A 19,761-nucleotide genomic window follows, 5' to 3' on the forward strand; every position below is an offset into this window, starting at 1 on the left:
TTAGATTTGAGGAAAAAAAAAATGATTTTTTTTTAATTTTTTTTTATTATATTTTAATATGATGACCGGAATATATCACGTTTGTCCGGTAAATCGAATTCTTCCCGGACACGATGTCCGACGGCAAATTTTTCTAATGGAAACCCTGGTATATACATACAGTAGCTACCATGTCGCCCAAAAAAAGGCCATTTTTTGACCCTCTCCCGTTCATCCAATCTTGGATAAAGAAAGGACTTCGGACGTCAGCATCATGGGTTCCAGGACCGCGACCGCAGCCTACTGAAAACAGACCACTTTGGTCTATCTTGTCTCCGTAAAGGTAAGGTGGCTTTTACTTTTTACTAACCTAGTGTACATGTATTTTTCGCTCCTTCTGTATAGCAAAAATAACACAATTATTGGCCGAGATACATGTGTGACTATCGCTTTTATAGCTGTTGTTTCATGTGGGGCTGTTGATGTGGTGAAATGAGTAGCCTGCAGCTGTAGCGTCAGGATATGTTGGTATTTGAGGAGGAGGATGAGGATGAGGATGATGTTTCGGTACCGGTACCGTTTTTAAAGTATCGATTTGTCACCGGTATCGAATAAAACCCAAACTGTACCCAACCCTAACTATATGTTTACATGCCAACTAATTAGCTAATTCATTTCTGTCATTTAGAGCTGAGGGGAGCAACAGAGAGACGGACAACAGGACAGTAACAGAGAGACAACGGGAGAGGAGAGCAATAGAGACAGAACTGAATGCACTGAACCTTTTTTTTATTCTTTGCATTATTAACACTGTTGTGTTATTGTGTTATTAAAGTGTTTAAGTGTTTTATGGTAAAGCATTATGAGTGGTGTGTGTGTGCAGGGTGCTCGTGAGTTGTATATTTTGTGGAGGGGGGAGGCTTGTGTATGGGGGCGGGGGGTCCTCACACAAAGGAGTAGCCTAGGGCCACTGACCACCTTAATTCGCTACTGCCTATAGCTAATTAAAACTTGTAAGTCCCATCGCTGTGTGGGCATGGTTCGCGCGTGCATGAGAACATTTCGCACTGTTATTTTGGAGACCCCCACAGAGATCAGCTTATAACTCGAACCCTGCTCGTACCTATGACTGAATCTGTCTTGTTATTAGTAATAGAGTAAATAGCTGTCTGTTTTAAGGCTATCTAGCTAAAATTGGACTACTGATACCTGTCTGTTCATAGGGAGAGTGTGGGAATAGGGAGAAAGCACATTGGGATATAGGTCCGTAGAGGGGAAGAGGGCTAATGAACCAACAGAAGTAGGGGTAGCTAAGTGCACTCAGTAGACTGATGTGCCAAGAGAAGACAGCAACACTACAAACAACTGGAAGAGAAGGTACTAAGTACCCTGGCTTCCTCTCAGGCCTTCCTCGATGGACTCCCACAGATATACTCCCTTGTCTTGTTGTCACGAGTCTTAGTGTCGTAGACTTGTATTAGCATATCCACTGGGAGTATAACATATGTGAGCAGAGCCCTCTCTATGACATCAGAGCCCTCTCTATGACATCAGAGAGGACTGCTGTAACCTGTATGGAACTTTTTACTTGTGATCTATTTGGACTTATATAGCGCCTTTATCCAAAGCGCTTTACAACGGCCTCTCATTCACCCATTCACACACAAATTCACACACCAATGGCGGCCTGCGGCCTCGTACCTATGACTGAATCTGTCTTGTTATTAGTAATAGAGTAAATAGCTGTCTGTTTTAAGGCTATCTAGCTAAAATTGGACTACTGATACCTGTCTGTTCATAGGGAGAGTGTGGGAATAGGGAGAAAGCACATTGGGATATAGGTCCGTAGAGGGGAAGAGGGCTAATGAACCAACAGAAGTAGGGGTAGCTAAGTGCACTCAGTAGACTGATGTGCCAAGAGAAGACAGCAACACTACAAACAACTGGAAGAGAAGGTACTAAGTACCCTGGCTTCTTCTCAGGCCTTCCTCGATGGACTCCCACAGATAGACTCCCTTGTCTTGTTGTCACGAGTCTTAGTGTCGTAGACTTGTATTAGCATATCCACTGGGAGTATAACATATGTGAGCAGAGCCCTCTCTATGACATCAGAGCCCTCTCTATGACATCAGAGAGGACTGCTGTAACCTGTATGGAACTTTTTACTTGTGATCTATTTGGACTTATATAGCGCCTTTATCCAAAGCGCTTTACAATGGCCTCTCATTCACCCATTCACACACACATTCACACACCAATGGCGGCCTGCGGCCTCGTACCTATGACTGAATCTGTCTTGTTATTAGTAATAGAGTAAATAGCTGTCTGTTTTAAGGCTATCTAGTTAAAATTGGACTACTGATACCTGTCTGTTCATAGGTAGAGTGTGGGAATAGGGAGAAAGCACATTGGGATATAGGTCCGTAGAGGGGAAGAGGGCTAATGAACCAACAGAAGTAGGGGTAGCTAAGTGCACTCAGTAGACTGATGTGCCAAGAGAAGACAGCAACACTACACACAACTGGAAGAGAAGGTACTAAGTACCCTGGCTTCCTCTCAGGCCTTCCTCGATGGACTCCCATAGATAGACTCCCTTGTCTTGTTGTCACGAGTCTTAGTGTCGTAGACTTGTATTAGCATATCCACTGCGAGTATAACATATGTGAGCAGAGCCCTCTCTATGACATCAGAGCCCTCTCTATGACATCAGAGAGGACTGCTGTAACCTGTATGGAACTTTTTACTTGTGATCTATTTGGACTTATATAGCGCCTTTATCCAAAGCGCTTTACAACGGCCTCTCATTCACCCATTCACACACACATTCACACACCAATGGCGGCCTGCGGCCTCGTACCTATGACTGAATCTGTCTTGTTATTAGTAATAGAGTAAATAGCTGTCTGTTTTAAGGCTATCTAGTTAAAATTGGACTTCTGATACCTGTCTGTTCATAGGGAGAGTGTGGGAATAGGGAGAAAGCACATTGGGATATAGGTCCGTAGAGGGGAAGAGGGCTAATGAACCAACAGAAGTAGGGGTAGCTAAGTGCACTCAGTAGACTGATGTGCCAAGAGAAGACAGCAACATTACAAACAACTGGAAGAGAAGGTACTAAGTACCCTGGCTTCCTCTCAGGCCTTCCTCAATGGACTCCCACAGATAGACTCCCTTGTCTTGTTGTCACGAGTCTTAGTGTCGTAGACTTGTATTAGCATATCCACTGGGAGTATAACATGTGAGCAGAGCCTCTCTATGACATCAGAGCCCTCTCTATGACATCAGAGAGGACTGCTGTAACCTGTATGGAACTTTTTACTTGTGATCTATTTGGACTTATATAGCGCCTTTATCCAAAGCGCTTTACAACGGCCTCTCATTCACCCATTCACACACACATTCACACACCAATGGCGGCCTGCGGCCTCGTACCTATGACTGAATCTGTCTTGTTATTAGTAATAGAGTAAATAGCTGTCTGTTTTAAGGCTATCTAGTTAAAATTGGACTACTGATACCTGTCTGTTCATAGGGAGAGTGTGGGAATAGGGAGAAAGCACATTGGGATATAGGTCCGTAGAGGGGAAGAGGGCTAATGAACCAACAGAAGTAGGGGTAGCTAAGTGCACTCAGTAGACTGATGTGCCAAGAGAAGACAGCAACACTACAAACAACTGGAAGAGAAGGTACTAAGTACCCTGGCTTCCTCTCAGGCCTTCCTCGATGGACTCCCACAGATAGACTCCCTTGTCTTGTTGTCACGAGTCTTTGTGTCATAGACTTGTATTAGCATATCCACTGGGAGTATAACATAATGAGCAGAGCCCTCTCTATGACATCAGAGCCCTCTCTATGACATCAGAGAGGACTGCTGTAACCTGTATGGAACTTTTTACTTGTGATCTATTTGGACTTATATAGCGCCTTTATCCAAAGCGCTTTACAACGGCCTCTCATTCACCCATTCACACACACATTCACACACCAATGGCGGCCTGCGACCTTGTACCTATGACTGAATCTGTCTTGTTATTAGTAATAGAGTAAATAGCTGTCTGTTTTAAGGCTATCTAGTTAAAATTGGACTACTGATACCTGTCTGTTCATAGGGAGAGTGTGGGAATAGGGAGAAAGCACATTGGGATATAGGTCCGTAGAGGGGAAGAGGGCTAATGAACCAACAGAAGTAGGGGTAGCTAAGTGCACTCAGTAGACTGATGTGCCAAGAGAAGACAGCAACACTACAAACAACTGGAAGAGAAGGTACTAAGTACCCTGGCTTCCTCTCAGGCCTTCCTCGATGGACTCCCACAGATAGACTCCCTTGTCTTGTTGTCACGAGTCTTAGTGTCGTAGACTTGTATTAGCATATCCACTGGGAGTATAACATATGTGAGCAGAGCCCTCTCTATGACATCAGAGCCCTCTCTATGACATCAGAGAGGACTGCTGTAACCTGTATGGAACTTTTTACTTGTGATATATTTGGACTTATATAGCGCCTTTATCCAAAGCACTTTACAACGGCCTCTCATTCACCCATTCACACACAAATTCACACACCAATGGCGGCCTGCGGCCTCGTACCTATGACTGAATCTGTCTTGTTATTAGAAATAGAGTAAATAGCTGTCTGTTTTAAGGCTATCTAGCTAAAATTGGACTACTGATACCTGTCTGTTCATAGGGAGAGTGTGGGAATAGGGAGAAAGCACATTGGGATATAGGTCCGTAGAGGGGAAGAGGGCTAATGAACCAACAGAAGTAGGGGTAGCTAAGTGCACTCAGTAGACTGATGTGCCAAGAGAAGACAGCAACACTACAAACAACTGGAAGAGAAGGTACTAAGTACCCTGGCTTCCTCTCAGGCCTTCCTCGATGGACTCCCACAGATAGACTCCCTTGTCTTGTTGTCACGAGTCTTAGTGTCGTAGACTTGTATTAGCATATCCACTGGGAGTATAACATATGTGAGCAGAGCCCTCTCTATGACATCAGAGACCTCTCTATGACATCAGAGAGGACTGCTGTAACCAGTGGCGTAGCGCAAAATCCCGGGCCCCCCCCGCAAGGTGGCGGCGGGGGCCCTTTCGCAACGGAGTAAAAAAAAAAAAAAAAAAAAAAAAAAAAGTGCGTTTTTTAGAGGCCGATGCGTTATTGACGTTGCGAAATTTCGCAATATGCACTCTACATTCTAAATGCTTGACTTAGCAAAAGGTACAAACAAGTGAGAGCAATAGCCTATAACTAAAACCAAATGGTAGACTACACTACATCAGTAGAATGTATTATAAGTAGAATAGTACAAGCTTTATTTATTTTAACAAAGTGTGGTGTGCACAGCAGTGTGATATCTGTAAACATATCTGTAGACTCTCCGCTAAGGGTTGCCAGATGGGATTGAGAATTTCCAACCTAATCAATCTAAAAACTTCTAAATCCACCAAAAACCAGCCAATCTGGCAACCCTGTCTCCGCTGCATCAGAGTCTACTTGTTGCGTAGAATTGGCCAGGGTTAGTCAAATCCTTTGTTGGACATCTCGTTTCTTAAGTCCTGGTATATTGTGGCATTTCTTTACTGTTTGCCATCTGGTCTAGGAATACCCAGGGAGACGCAGACAGCAGAAGTAGAATAGAATAGTAGAATAGAAAAAGAAACAGCTATATATAGCCTAACCATGCTGAATTATGTACCTGTATGATGCACTGACAGCCTGTGACTGTGAACCTGGCCGGACCCTGCCTTTCTGCCTGAGTTTGAGTATGATGCTGCCCAAATAAATGTTATTGTTTAGTGCTGTACGCTTTCGTGGTATTATATTGTGTGAATTATCATCTGTATGTTGTTTTTCTTTCACTCGACTAACCGCCGAGATAATACTTGAGACATGTACTTCCGTGAACATACATTTTTTATTAGATTTTTTTACAATATCGGACCGACAGTCCCACATATAGCGGCTATAATGTCCGAATAGAGAATCTATCACCACCTAAAGAATGCTTATTGTACTTTGTATTGTATTTTCGCTTGCTCATTTTCCTTGTGTCTCGCTGCCTACGTGTGACGTCAAAGTCATGTTGCTATTGGATACGGCTAACTATGTATATATTTTTTAATATAGGCCTATATATTAAAATTAAGGTTGACACAATGAAGGGCCACTTATTTTCTTTGTTTTATATATTTTTAAATTATGTAAAAAAAAAAAAAAAAAAAAAAAGGGGATCCAATGATAGGGGGCCCCCTAGTGGCTGGGGCCCCCCCCGCGGTGCGTCGCTTGCGGGCCCGTCCGCTACGCCACTGGCTGTAACCTGTATGGAACTTTTTACTTGTGATCTATTTGGACTTATATAGCGCCTTTATCCAAAGCGCTTTACAATGGCCTCTCATTCACCCATTCACACACACATTCACACACCAATGGCGGCCTGCGGCCTCGTACCTATGACTGAATCTGTCTTGTTATTAGTAATAGAGTAAATAGCTGTCTGTTTTAAGGCTATCTAGTTAAAATTGGACTACTGATACCTGTCTGTTCATAGGTAGAGTGTGGGAATAGGGAGAAAGCACATTGGGATATAGGTCCGTAGAGGGGAAGAGGGCTAATGAACCAACAGAAGTAGGGGTAGCTAAGTGCACTCAGTAGACTGATGTGCCAAGAGAAGACAGCAACACTACACACAACTGGAAGAGAAGGTACTAAGTACCCTGGCTTCCTCTCAGGCCTTCCTCGATGGACTCCCACAGATAGACTCCCTTGTCTTGTTGTCACGAGTTTTAGTGTCGTAGACTTGTATTAGCATATCCACTGGGAGTATAACATATGTGAGCAGAGCCCTCTCTATGACATCAGAGCCCTCTCTATGACATCAGAGAGGACTGCTGTAACCTGTATGGAACTTTTTACTTGTGATCTATTTGGACTTATATAGCGCCTTTATCCAAAGCGCTTTACAGCGGCCTCTCATTCACCCATTCACACACACATTCACACACCAATGGCGGCCTGCGGCCTCGTACCTATGACTGAATCTGTCTTGTTATTAGTAATAGAGTAAATAGCTGTCTGTTTTAAGGCTATCTAGTTAAAATTGGACTACTGATACCTGTCTGTTCATAGGGAGAGTGTGGGAATAGGGAGAAAGCACATTGGGATATAGGTCCGTAGAGGGGAAGAGGGCTAATGAACCAACAGAAGTAGGGGTAGCTAAGTGCACTCAGTAGACTGATGTGCCAAGAGAAGACAGCAACACTACAAACAACTGGAAGAGAAGGTACTAAGTACCCTGGCTTCCTCTCAGGCCTTCCTCGATGGACTCCCACAGATAGACTCCCTTGTCTTGTTGTCACGAGTCTTAGTGTCGTAGACTTGTATTAGCATGTCCACTGGGAGTATAACATATGTGAGCAAAGCCCTCTCTATGACATCAGAGCCCTCTCTATGACATCAGAGAGGACTGCTGTAACCTGTATGGAACTTTTTACTTGTGATCTATTTGGACTTATATAGCGCCTTTATCCAAAGCGCTTTACAACGGCCTCTCATTCACCCATTCACACACACATTCACACACCAATGACGGCCTGCGGCCTCGGACCTATGACTGAATCTGTCTTGTTATTAGTAATAGAGTAAATAGCTGTCTGTTTTAAGGCTATCTAGTTAAAATTGGACTACTGATACCTGTCTGTTCATAGGGAGAGTGTGGGAATAGGGAGAAAGCACATTGGGATATAGGTCCGTAGAGGGGAAGAGGGCTAATGAACCAACAGAAGTAGGGGTAGCTAAGTGCACTCAGTAGACTGATGTGCCAAGAGAAGACAGCAACACTACAAACAACTGGAAGAGAAGGTACTAAGTACCCTGGCTTCCTCTCAGGCCTTCCTCGATGGACTCCCACAGATAGACTCCCTTGTCTTGTTGTCACGAGTCTTAGTGTCGTAGACTTGTATTAGCATATCCACTGGGAGTATAACATATGTGAGCAGAGCCCTCTCTATGACATCAGAGCCCTCTCTATGACATCAGAGAGGACTGCTGTAACCTGTATGGAACTTTTTACTTGTGATCTATTTGGACTTATATAGCGCCTTTATCCAAAGCGCTTTACAACGGCCTCTCATTCACCCATTCACACACAAATTCACACACCAATGGCGGCCTGCGGCCTCGTACCTATGACTGAATCTGTCTTGTTATTAGTAATAGAGTAAATAGCTGTCTGTTTTAAGGCTATCTAGCTAAAATTGGACTACTGATACCTGTCTGTTCATAGGGAGAGTGTGGGAATAGGGAGAAAGCACATTGGGATATAGGTCCGTAGAGGGGAAGAGGGCTAATGAACCAACAGAAGTAGGGGTAGCTAAGTGCACTCAGTAGACTGATGTGCCAAGAGAAGACAGCAACACTACAAACAACTGGAAGAGAAGGTACTAAGTACCCTGGCTTCCTCTCAGGCCTTCCTCGATGGACTCCCACAGATAGACTCCCTTGTCTTGTTGTCACGAGTCTTAGTGTCGTAGACTTGTATTAGCATATCCACTGGGAGTATAACATATGTGAGCAGAGCCCTCTCTATGACATCAGAGCCCTCTCTATGACATCAGAGAGGACTGCTGTAACCTGTATGGAACTTTTTACTTGTGATCTATTTGGACTTATATAGCGCCTTTATCCAAAGCGCTTTACAATGGCCTCTCATTCACCCATTCACACACACATTCACACACCAATGGCGGCCTGCGGCCTCGTACCTATGACTGAATCTGTCTTGTTATTAGTAATAGAGTAAATAGCTGTCTGTTTTAAGGCTATCTAGTTAAAATTGGACTACTGATACCTGTCTGTTCATAGGTAGAGTGTGGGAATAGGGAGAAAGCACATTGGGATATAGGTCCGTAGAGGGGAAGAGGGCTAATGAACCAACAGAAGTAGGGGTAGCTAAGTGCACTCAGTAGACTGATGTGCCAAGAGAAGACAGCAACACTACACACAACTGGAAGAGAAGGTACTAAGTACCCTGGCTTCCTCTCAGGCCTTCCTCGATGGACTCCCATAGATAGACTCCCTTGTCTTGTTGTCACGAGTCTTAGTGTCGTAGACTTGTATTAGCATATCCACTGCGAGTATAACATATGTGAGCAGAGCCCTCTCTATGACATCAGAGCCCTCTCTATGACATCAGAGAGGACTGCTGTAACCTGTATGGAACTTTTTACTTGTGATCTATTTGGACTTATATAGCGCCTTTATCCAAAGCGCTTTACAACGGCCTCTCATTCACCCATTTACACACACATTCACACACCAATGGCGGCCTGCGGCCTCGTACCTATGACTGAATCTGTCTTGTTATTAGTAATAGAGTAAATAGCTGTCTGTTTTAAGGCTATCTAGTTAAAATTGGACTTCTGATACCTGTCTGTTCATAGGGAGAGTGTGGGAATAGGGAGAAAGCACATTGGGATATAGGTCCGTAGAGGGGAAGAGGGCTAATGAACCAACAGAAGTAGGGGTAGCTAAGTGCACTCAGTAGACTGATGTGCCAAGAGAAGACAGCAACACTACAAACAACTGGAAGAGAAGGTACTAAGTACCCTGGCTTCCTCTCAGGCCTTCCTCAATGGACCCCCACAGATAGACTCCCTTGTCTTGTTGTCACGAGTCTTAGTGTCATAGACTTGTATTAGCATATCCACTGGGAGTATAACATATGTGAGCAGAGCCCTCTCTATGACATCAGAGCCCTCTCTATGACATCAGAGAGGACTGCTGTAACCTGTATGGAACTTTTTACTTGTGATCTATTTGGACTTATATAGCGCCTTTATCCAAAGCGCTTTACAGCGGCCTCTCATTCACCCATTCACACACACATTCACACACCAATGGCGGCCTGCGGCCTCGTACCTATGACTGAATCTGTCTTGTTATTAGTAATAGAGTAAATAGCTGTCTGTTTTAAGGCTATCTAGTTCAAATTGGACTACTGATACCTGTAATAATTAAAATAATTTTGCCATTTAGCAGACGCTTTTATCCAAAGCGACTTACAATTATGAATTACATGGACATTCCCCCTGGAGTAACTGAGGGCTAAGTGCCTTACCCAAGGGCACACTAGTAGTGGTGTGGCTTCAGGCGGGATTTGAACTCACAACCTTCCGATCCCAAGTCCAACTCACTATCCACTAGACCACCACTACCCACTACCTGTCTGTTCATAGGGAGAGTGTGGGAATAGGGAGAAAGCACATTGGGATATAGGTCCGTAGAGGGGAAGAGGGCTAATGAACCAACAGAAGTAGGGGTAGCTAAGTGCACTCAGTAGACTGATGTGCCAAGAGAAGACAGCAACACTACAAACAACTGGAAGAGAATGTACTAAGTACCCTGGCTTCCTCTCAGGCCTTCCTCGATGGACTCCCACAGATAGACTCCCTTGTCTTGTTGTCACGAGTCTTAGTGTCGTAGACTTGTATTAGCATATCCACTGGGAGTATAACATATGTGAGCAAAGCCCTCTCTATGACATCAGATCCCTCTCTATGACATCAGAGAGGACTGCTGTAACCTGTATGGAACTTTTTACTTGTGATCTATTTGGACTTATATAGCGCCTTTATCCAAAGCGCTTTACAACGGCCTCTCATTCACCCATTCACACACACATTCACACACCAATGGCGGCCTGCGGCCTCGTACCTATGACTGAATCTGTCTTGTTATTAGTAATAGAGTAAATAGCTGTCTGTTTTAAGGCTATCTAGTTAAAATTGGACTACTGATACCTGTCTGTTCATAGGGAGAGTGTGGGAATAGGGAGAAAGCACATTGGGATATAGGTCCGTAGAGGGGAAGAGGGCTAATGAACCAACAGAAGTAGGGGTAGCTAAGTGCACTCAGTAGACTGATGTGCCAAGAGAAGACAGCAACACTACAAACAACTGGAAGAGAAGGTACTAAGTACCCTGGCTTCCTCTCAGGCCTTCCTCGATGGACTCCCACAGATAGACTCCCTTGTCTTGTTGTCACGAGTCTTAGTGTCATAGACTTGTATTAGCATATCCACTGGGAGTATAACATATGTGAGCAGAGCCCACTCTATGACATCAGAGCCCTCTCTATGACATCAGAGAGGACTGCTGTAACCTGTATGGAACTTTTTACTTGTGATCTATTTGGACTTATATAGCGCCTTTATCCAAAGCGCTTTACAACGGCCTCTCATTCACCCATTCACACACACATTCACACACCAATGGCGGCCTGCGACCTCGTACCTATGACTGAATCTGTCTTGTTATTAGTAATAGAGTAAATAGCTGTCTGTTTTAAGGCTATCTAGTTAAAATTGGACTACTTATACCTGTCTGTTCATAGGGAGAGTGTGGGAATAGGGATGTAACCCCTTCCATATGGGCGGGGCCTGAGTTCTATTTTAAATAAGTGGCGGTATTACCTGTAATAATAAACTATTCAAATTATGACGATCAGTGCCTCCATTAACTATGTGGAAGTATTTTAAATAGGACTTCCTTTTTAATCCTTTTAATGTATTTATGTTTTAATTATCATATGAATTGCCTATTACCTGTTTATGACACAACACAGTGGCTTTAAATGCAAATACCAAAGGGTATATATTTATTTACTAAATGCTAAATTTAAAGTGTTGGTAGTCAATTATAATGTTATACAAAGTCAATAGACAATATTCACAATACAATGTCAACAGACAATATCACAATATCACATAACAAAATATAGGCTCAAAGCCTATTCCAATTCCTTTCAAGGAAATAAATGTAATGTTTCCAATAAACTCAAAGTCAACTCAAAGGATTCACAATTGTACAATATATCATTCAGTAAAATAAAAAGGTGGGCCCACACTCACACACACACGCACTCTGTAACTCAGTCCATTAACTAGTGTTACCGTTGCATCTGACGGTGCTTGTGAGCGGGGGCCTTGAAACTGTTATGGCCACTTCACTCGTCCACACGAGTCCAAACAAAAGCTCGTGCGTGGTTCAGTACTCACGTAACCTCGTGGGGAACTCGTAGGTAAACGAGGGGTTTGAAAGATGGTGTAAAAAGAGGCAGAGATGAGGGGGATGAGGTCCAGCGCTCTCCCACGAGCGCAGGAGAATGATTGAAGTACACTGACGCGAAGATTCAATGGACGGTCTCGAGTTACCCCAGGCGATTGGAAACGGTCTCCGTTGTCCAACGGAGAGCTTTCCTTTGGCTTGGTCTCTCGACTTCCAATTCTCTGGTTGCTTCAATGTGCACCAACATCCAAAAGAATAACTGTTCGTTGATTCCCGAATTGTTAATACACACAGCATACACAAGTCTTACTTCCTCGACGAGGTCCTCAAACATTCTGACACGCAACCTAACGCTATTAGTACAAAGTCCCGCCCCCTCTCTCTCAGCATACATTTCATTGGCTAGCTCTTCCCGATGGACCAATGAAATAAAGAAATGAATGAATGACATATAACCAATGAGCGAACTCACATTAGAGTTTGTAAACAAGTACACATTATAAACTTATAACAATGTTAATAACCGTGTACATAACCATGAAATGATGCTTATTTATTAAATGGACTTATTTATTGAAATGCTCATAGCTCACGTTAGTAGCTGGGCTACACTCTCCCCCTTCTAAATGTCTGATGTCCTCAGCAGACTCAATAAACAAACTTTAATTCAAAAACATAAAAGGGTGTAGCGTGAGCTGACTTTGCCTACTCTAGGTCTTTCTAATCTTAATAACCACACCTCGGTGGAAAATGGTAAGAGGTTTGTCCCTTGCTCTACCAGGCTCATCATAGGTAAGTCTCATTATTGGATTTACTAATCTTTTTGGCCTAGCTTGTTTAGGGGAATGTTTTGCCTGTGATCTAGTGGACATTCTTCTATCATCTTCCTCACTGGAAACTCTTTCCGCTTCTGAGTCAGTTTCTGGTGCAGTCTCTGGGTTCCGGTCTTCTTGGGTGCAGTGATCTGGCTCTGAACGACTGTCACTTTCTGACTCTGACTGACTGTTGCTTGCTGAATCTGCATGATTGTCACTTGCTTCCATATGTGCTTCACTCTGTCTTGGACTTAGAGTGGACCTTTCTCTTCTCTCCAGGACCTTCTCTAGGTATGTTCGATAGGATGGCCCGTTTGGCCAGCTGCACTCCAGATCGGAAGAGTCAGAGGATTCACATTCGTGTTGTACTTTGTGGTCGGTTGTCACTCTCTTTTCCTTGTCCGTAGTCACTCTCTTTTTCTTGTTCTGAGTCTCTGTTCGAGTTCTAGGCCTTGAGGGCACGGGGTCATCATTTACTGCTACTGGCATCCGCACCAGCTCTCCTATGGGCAGGAGATGATCTCGATGTAGGGTTTTGACCCTTCCGTTCCCACTCTCAAGTTTCACCTTGTAGACAGGCAGGTTTGGCATCTTCTCTGTGACGATATATGGAGTCTCACACCATCGATTCTCCAGCTTGTGTTTCCCTTTGAGGCCTAGATTTTTGATAAGCACTCTGTCGCCAGGCTCTATATTCTGAAACCTGACTCTCTTGTCGTATGCCTTCTTGTTGCGAAGATGTGTTTTGTTGGAGGCCTCCGTAGCCATCTGGTAGGCCTTCTGAAGATCTTGCTTGAGCTTTGTGACATATGACGAGTGCTGACGTTCTCCATCATCGGGCTGTGTCCCGAAGCATACATCCACGGGGAGTTTGGCTTCTCTCCCGAACATTAGAAAGTAGGGAGAGTATCCTGTGGAGTCACATTTGGTGCTATTGTACGCATGTACGAGATGTACGACATGTTGGCTCCAGTGTCGTTTATTTTCTTGGCTTAGCGTGCCCAGCATGGACAGCAATGTCCGGTTAAATCTTTCCGGCCGGGGATCACCCTGTGGGTGGTAGGGGGTCGTTCGGGATTTCCTTATGCCCATTATCCTCAGCAGTTCTTTGATCAGTTTAGACTCGAAGTCTCGTCCTTGGTCGGAATGGATTCGAGTTGGTAGTCCATAATGCACAAAATACTTCTCCACTAATATCTTGGCGACTGTGAGGGCCTTTTGGTTTTTGGTCGGGAAGGCCTGTGCATATCTCGTAAAGTGGTCCGTTATGACTAACACATTGCTGATTCCCTTTGAATCCGGCTCCATGGACAGGAAATCGATACAGACAAGGTCCAGTGGCCCAGCACTGACTATTTGGTGTAACGGGGCAGCTTTGTGGCTTGGCCTTTTCCTTAGAATGCACTCTCCGCAGTTCTTCACATACTGCTCGACGTTGGCAGCCATCTTTGGCCAGTAGAAACGGCTTCTTATCATGTCAGTCGTCCTTTCTGCTCCCAAATGACCTAAGTCATCATGCATGGACTTCAAAACCACTGGCCTGAACTCAGCTGGTAGCACAAGCTGCTGGATGTTCTCTCCTGAATGGCTTTGGCTCAAGCGGTACAGCAGCCCATCCTTCATGACGAACTTTCCCATTTCCTTCTTCATGGACTGGATGTCAGGAGAAGGCACTACATCCTTAAGCCAATCACCATGCTTCACTGCATGAATCGTCGCTCCAATCACAGGATCTTGGCCCTGAGCCACGATGAGCTCTTGTCTGGACAGCTGTCCAAGAGTGTTCATGTGCACGCTTGTGGGGAAAGCGTATACGTCGGGCACACACTCAGGGGACGCTCCAAGTTGTTCTGCAAACCTTGGTGAGGCTTGGGAGGATCCCAGGACACCGACCTGCTGGCAGATGGACTTGACACCAGACTGGGGTATACTCTTCCAGTCGGAATCCTCTTCTCTGGGCTCCAGGATTGACAGTAGGTCTGCATCGATGTTATTCCGGCCAGGTCTGTAGATGATGTCAACGTTGTACACTGACAAGTCTGACAGCCAACGATGTCCAGTTGCGTTGAGCTTTGCAGTGGTAAGGACATACGTCAGAGGATTGTTGTCTGTACGTACCGTGAAACGGACTCCATATAGATAGTCGTGGAACTTTTCGACGAGGGCCCACTTCAGTGACAAGAACTCTAGCTGGTGGATGGGGTAGTTCCGTTCTGAAGAGCTCAACTTTCGGCTGGCGAATGCCACTGGCCTCAGGCCTTCTGGGTAGTCCTGATAGAGCACTGTGCCGAGGCCGGCCAGACTAGCATCCACATGCAGGGTGTAAGGTTTGCTGGGGTCTGCGAACGCCAGGACTGGGGCGTTGGTGAGGCAGTGTTTGATTTTCTCAAAGGCCTCAGTGCACGACTGGTCCCATCTCTCTCCGAAGGGTTCTCGCTCATCCAGGTACACCTCACTTTTTCCCTTTCCAGGTCTTTTCCCACGCTGGGTGGGGGCGTACCCCTTCGTTAACTCCGTAAGGGGACGGACAATGGGTGAGTAGTTGTGGATGAATCTACGATAATATCCACAGAAACCCAGGAACGACTGCAATGTCTTCAGGTTGGTGGGCCTAGGCCAGGCGGTGACAGCCTCGATCTTTCCCGGATCGGCAGCAACACCATCAGCCGAGACGATGTGGCCGACATATTTGACCTTTGTCTGACAGAAGTGGCATTTGTCGATCGAGATCTTGAGGCCAACTTCTCGGAGTCGGTCGAGGACTTTCAGTAGTCTCTCCTCGTGTTCTTCCAATGACTTGCCAAAAACGATCAGGTCGTCGAGATAGACCAGTACTTGGAGGAGGTTCATGTCTCCGACTGCTTTCTCCATCAACCTTTGGAAGGTTGCAGGCGCTCCTGTGATGCCTTGGGGCATTCTTTCAAACTCATAGAATCCGAGAGGACAGATGAACGCAGTTTTTTCCTTGTCCTCTTCGTTCATAGCTAATTGGTAGTAGCCACTCCTCAAGTCTAGGACAGAGAACCATTTGCTGCCAGACAGAGAATCCAGAGCCTCGTCGATCCGGGGTGTGGTGTACTGGTCAGGGACAGTTCGGCTGTTCAGTGTACGGTAGTCGATACACATCCGGATCGCTCCATTTTTCTTTCTGACAACGACTATTGGTGAAGCATATGGGCTTCTGGATTCTTTGATGATGCCCCCAGCCAATAGCTTCTGGATATGTTGTCTCACGTCATCGATGTCTGCAGGTGCGATGCGCCTGGATCGTTCACGGAAGGGTCTCTGGTCTGACATGCGGATGCGATGCTCCACTCCTTTTGCCAGTCCCACATCCAGTTCGTGTAGGGAGAATGCGTCACCTCTCTCAGACAGCTTTTGTCGGAGTCGTGCTTTCCACTCTTCAGGAACAGGTGAGTCTCCGAAATCGATCAGACTTGTGTCAAAGTCCTCTGAGGCTGACGGTTGTTTTGACACCGCTGTGACTACATCGGTGCGGCACAGGCGGCCTAGGATGGTTCCGACAGGTATGGTTGCATCCTTGAGGGACTCATTCTGGATAAGCACTGTGAACCGGTTCACATCAACCGCATGACTTGGAATCACCATGGACTGTAGGAGCACCCCTGCAGGGAGAGGGCTCATGGAGGAGGATTCCACCATCAGGATCTCATCGGGCAGTGGCTGCTTTGTCTCCACTTTACAAGTAGCCTGACAGCTGCGTCCAGCAGCTAGTGCCAACGAGCCGGGACCCTGCCACCTCACACATCCAACTTCATCCTCCTTTCCTTCCTGAACAACGTCTGTGGACTCTGGGCAGGGGCTCTGAATGCCCAGGGTTCGAGCCATGAACACTCCGGTTTTATTTTCACATAGCTGAGCAAGACGTTTGGGAAGGCTGGCTTTGGCATTGGTGCCAAGGATCACAGGAGTCTGGTCAGGGCCTGCTGGATCTGGACAAATTAAAGCTAGGACGGACATGGTGGTGGGAGTTCCGGCTACTTTCTTGGGAAACTCCATATCTACCACTACATAGCCTAGATACGGATAACTAGAGTCACTCAATCCCCAAATGTCTAATCTGCTCACAGGGTTGATGGGTACATCTGACAGGTAACGCTTATACCAGGACTCAAAAATTATGCTTACACGTGAGCCACTGTCTAACAGTGCGTCACACATGTGTCCATTGACCTTTAACGGCTCCATGGATGGGGGCCCTATTAAGCCTTCTGGCAGGTCTGCTGTCTTAACGTTGCCTACTGCACTCTTCTTGCTGTCAACGTTAACATTAGCTTTATCAGCAGGATGGGCTGACTCTGGGTTGTTACCTCTGACAGTTTTGAGAGCACCAATCAGCTTCTGGATTACTTTGCTTTGATTCTCAGGGTTTCGGCACCTTCCTGCAACATGTCCATTCTCTCCACAACGATAGCATATGTACTCCTTTGAGTCAGCTGCTGGTCTGGTTGGGGTGTTTGGAACGTATGCTCTGGTTGGGGTGTTTGGTACCGTAGGAGTGCTGCCGACGGCCATCACCGTTGATTGGGTTGCCGTTGCATGGAACTTTTTTGAGTTCATTTTCTGTGTCAGATGTTGCACTTGCTTCCTCAGAGCGAAAACTTCAGGATCATGTCTAGTCTCTGTGACCTGGGCTGGTTTCTCACCCCTTCCTTCTGGGATTTGGTTTGGGTTTGTAGCCAGTGTCGCGAACATTGATTTCATTTCCTTAATCTCTGATCTTAGGCTTTGGATCTCTGACAGTTTGTTTTCAGCTTGTGGTTGGGCGTTGACTGAGCGCACCGTAGCTGGATTTAGTTTAGCTCTGGAGGCTTCATATTCCTCTTCTGTGCGGATCTCCCGCAGTAGGTCAAGGAACGTGGGCGGGTTATCCTTCCGTTCTCTCAGTCGCAGCTGGATCAACATCAGGTCAGCATCTACTGCTCCTTTAAGCAATTGCTCCACTCGAGCTCGATCCATGTTACTGGCCGGTAGGCCGCCTCGTTGTACAACTTTGGAGAGAGAGCGCTCCAGTCTTCTAAAGAAATCAGACAGTTTTTCTCCAGATTGTTGGCGCTGCAGTCGGAACGCGAAGTAGAGATCATCTCCAGATTCCGCCAGTCCAAATGCACTTTCCAGAGCTTCCAAGCACTTTTCGGGGGTTATGTCGGTGTCGGATGAGCGCACAGCCTTCACTACTTCATATGCCTGCCCCTTTAAGCTTTCCATAATCCTTCTCCGTTTCTCTTTGGGTGCACAGTCACTCTCCTCCACCATCAGGTAAGCCTGCTCCATCCAATGGTCGAATGTTTCTTCCCCGGCTGGGGTAGGCACAGTACCTGAGAAGGTGCGCAGACGTCGGTATCCTCCACTTTCTGATGAGGGCTTCACGGTTTTGTCTAGCAGGTCACCAACTGCACGTAGGATGGACTCTACGGAGGAGGGGGCTGCCTCTGGGTCGGTGAATAGAGCCTTTACATCTCCCATTGACTTGCCCTCCGCTTGAAGCAGAGCATGTAGCTTGGTGGTGAACTCCTCAGTTTCTACTGGAACTTCCGGCACAATATAGATTGGCCATGCTTTTTCTCCCTCTGCTGGAGGTATTTCCGGGGGAACAGCTGGATCAGTTACTGTTCCTCGGCACTCACAGAGCACCAGGAGGTCATCTGATGTCTCACTTACTATCCTACCTCTCACGCGCACACGTCCCAAGCACTTTATAGTCTGTAGAACTTCTTCTATTTTTGCTATTTCTGTGTTGCCTGGGACAACAATCATAAGCGCGTTCTTCTCATCTAATGCCTCTCCTCTACACCAGTTCTTTAACTTGGTTACAAACATAGTGTTTTACTTTACTTATGGTTGTTGTTCTAAACTTGAGTTGAAACTTTTGTATTTTACTGAGTTGACTATTTAGTTTGTTTGGAAACCACGTGATCTCAGCGGAACCTCCAATGTAACCCCTGCCATATGGGCGGGGCCTGAGTTCTATTTTAAATAAGTGGCGGTATTACCTGTAATAATAAACTATTCAAATTATGACGATCAGTGCCTCCATTAACTATGTGGAAGTATTTTAAATAGGCTTAAGCCTAGTCCTGGACTAAATCACACTTTCAATGTAAAATCTCCATTGAAGATGTTTTTTAGTCTAGGATTAGGCTTAAGCCTTGTCTGTGAAACTGGCCCTTAATGTATTTATGTTTTAATTATCATATGAATTGCCTATTACCTGTTTATGACACAACACAGTGGCTTTAAATGCAAATACCAAAGGGTAGATATTTATTTACTAAATGCTAAATTTAAAGTGTTGGTAGTCAATTATAATGTTATACAAAGTCAATAGACAATATTCACAATACAATGTCAACAGACATTATCACAATATCACATAACAAAATATAGGCTCAAAGCCTATTCCAATTCCTTTCAAGGAAATAAATGTAATGTTTCCAATAAACTCAAAGTCAACTCAAAGGATTCACAATTGTACAATATATCATTCAGTAAAATAAAAAGGTGGGCCCACACTCACACACACACACGCACTCTGTAACTCAGTCCATTAACTAGTGTTACCGTTGCAGCTGACGGTGCTTGTGAGCGGGGGCCTTGAAACTGTTATGGCCACTTCAAACAAAAGCTTGTGCGTGGTTCAGTACTCACGTAACCTCGTGGGGAACTCGTAGGTAAACGAGGGGTTTGAAAGATGGTGTAAAAAGAGGCAGAGATGAGGGGGATGAGGTCCAGCGCTCTCCCACGAGCGCAGGAGAATGATTGAAGTACACTGACGCGAAGATTCAATGGACGGTCTCGAGTTACCCCAGGCGATTGGAAACGGTCTCCGTTGTCCAACGGAGAGCTTTCCTTTGGCTTGGTCTCTCGACTTCCAATTCTCTGGT

The sequence above is a fragment of the Nansenia antarctica genome (genome assembly GCF_963989245.1).
Source record: "Nansenia antarctica genome assembly, contig: SCAFFOLD_25, whole genome shotgun sequence".
NCBI classification, from domain to species: Eukaryota; Metazoa; Chordata; class Actinopteri; order Argentiniformes; family Microstomatidae; genus Nansenia; species Nansenia antarctica.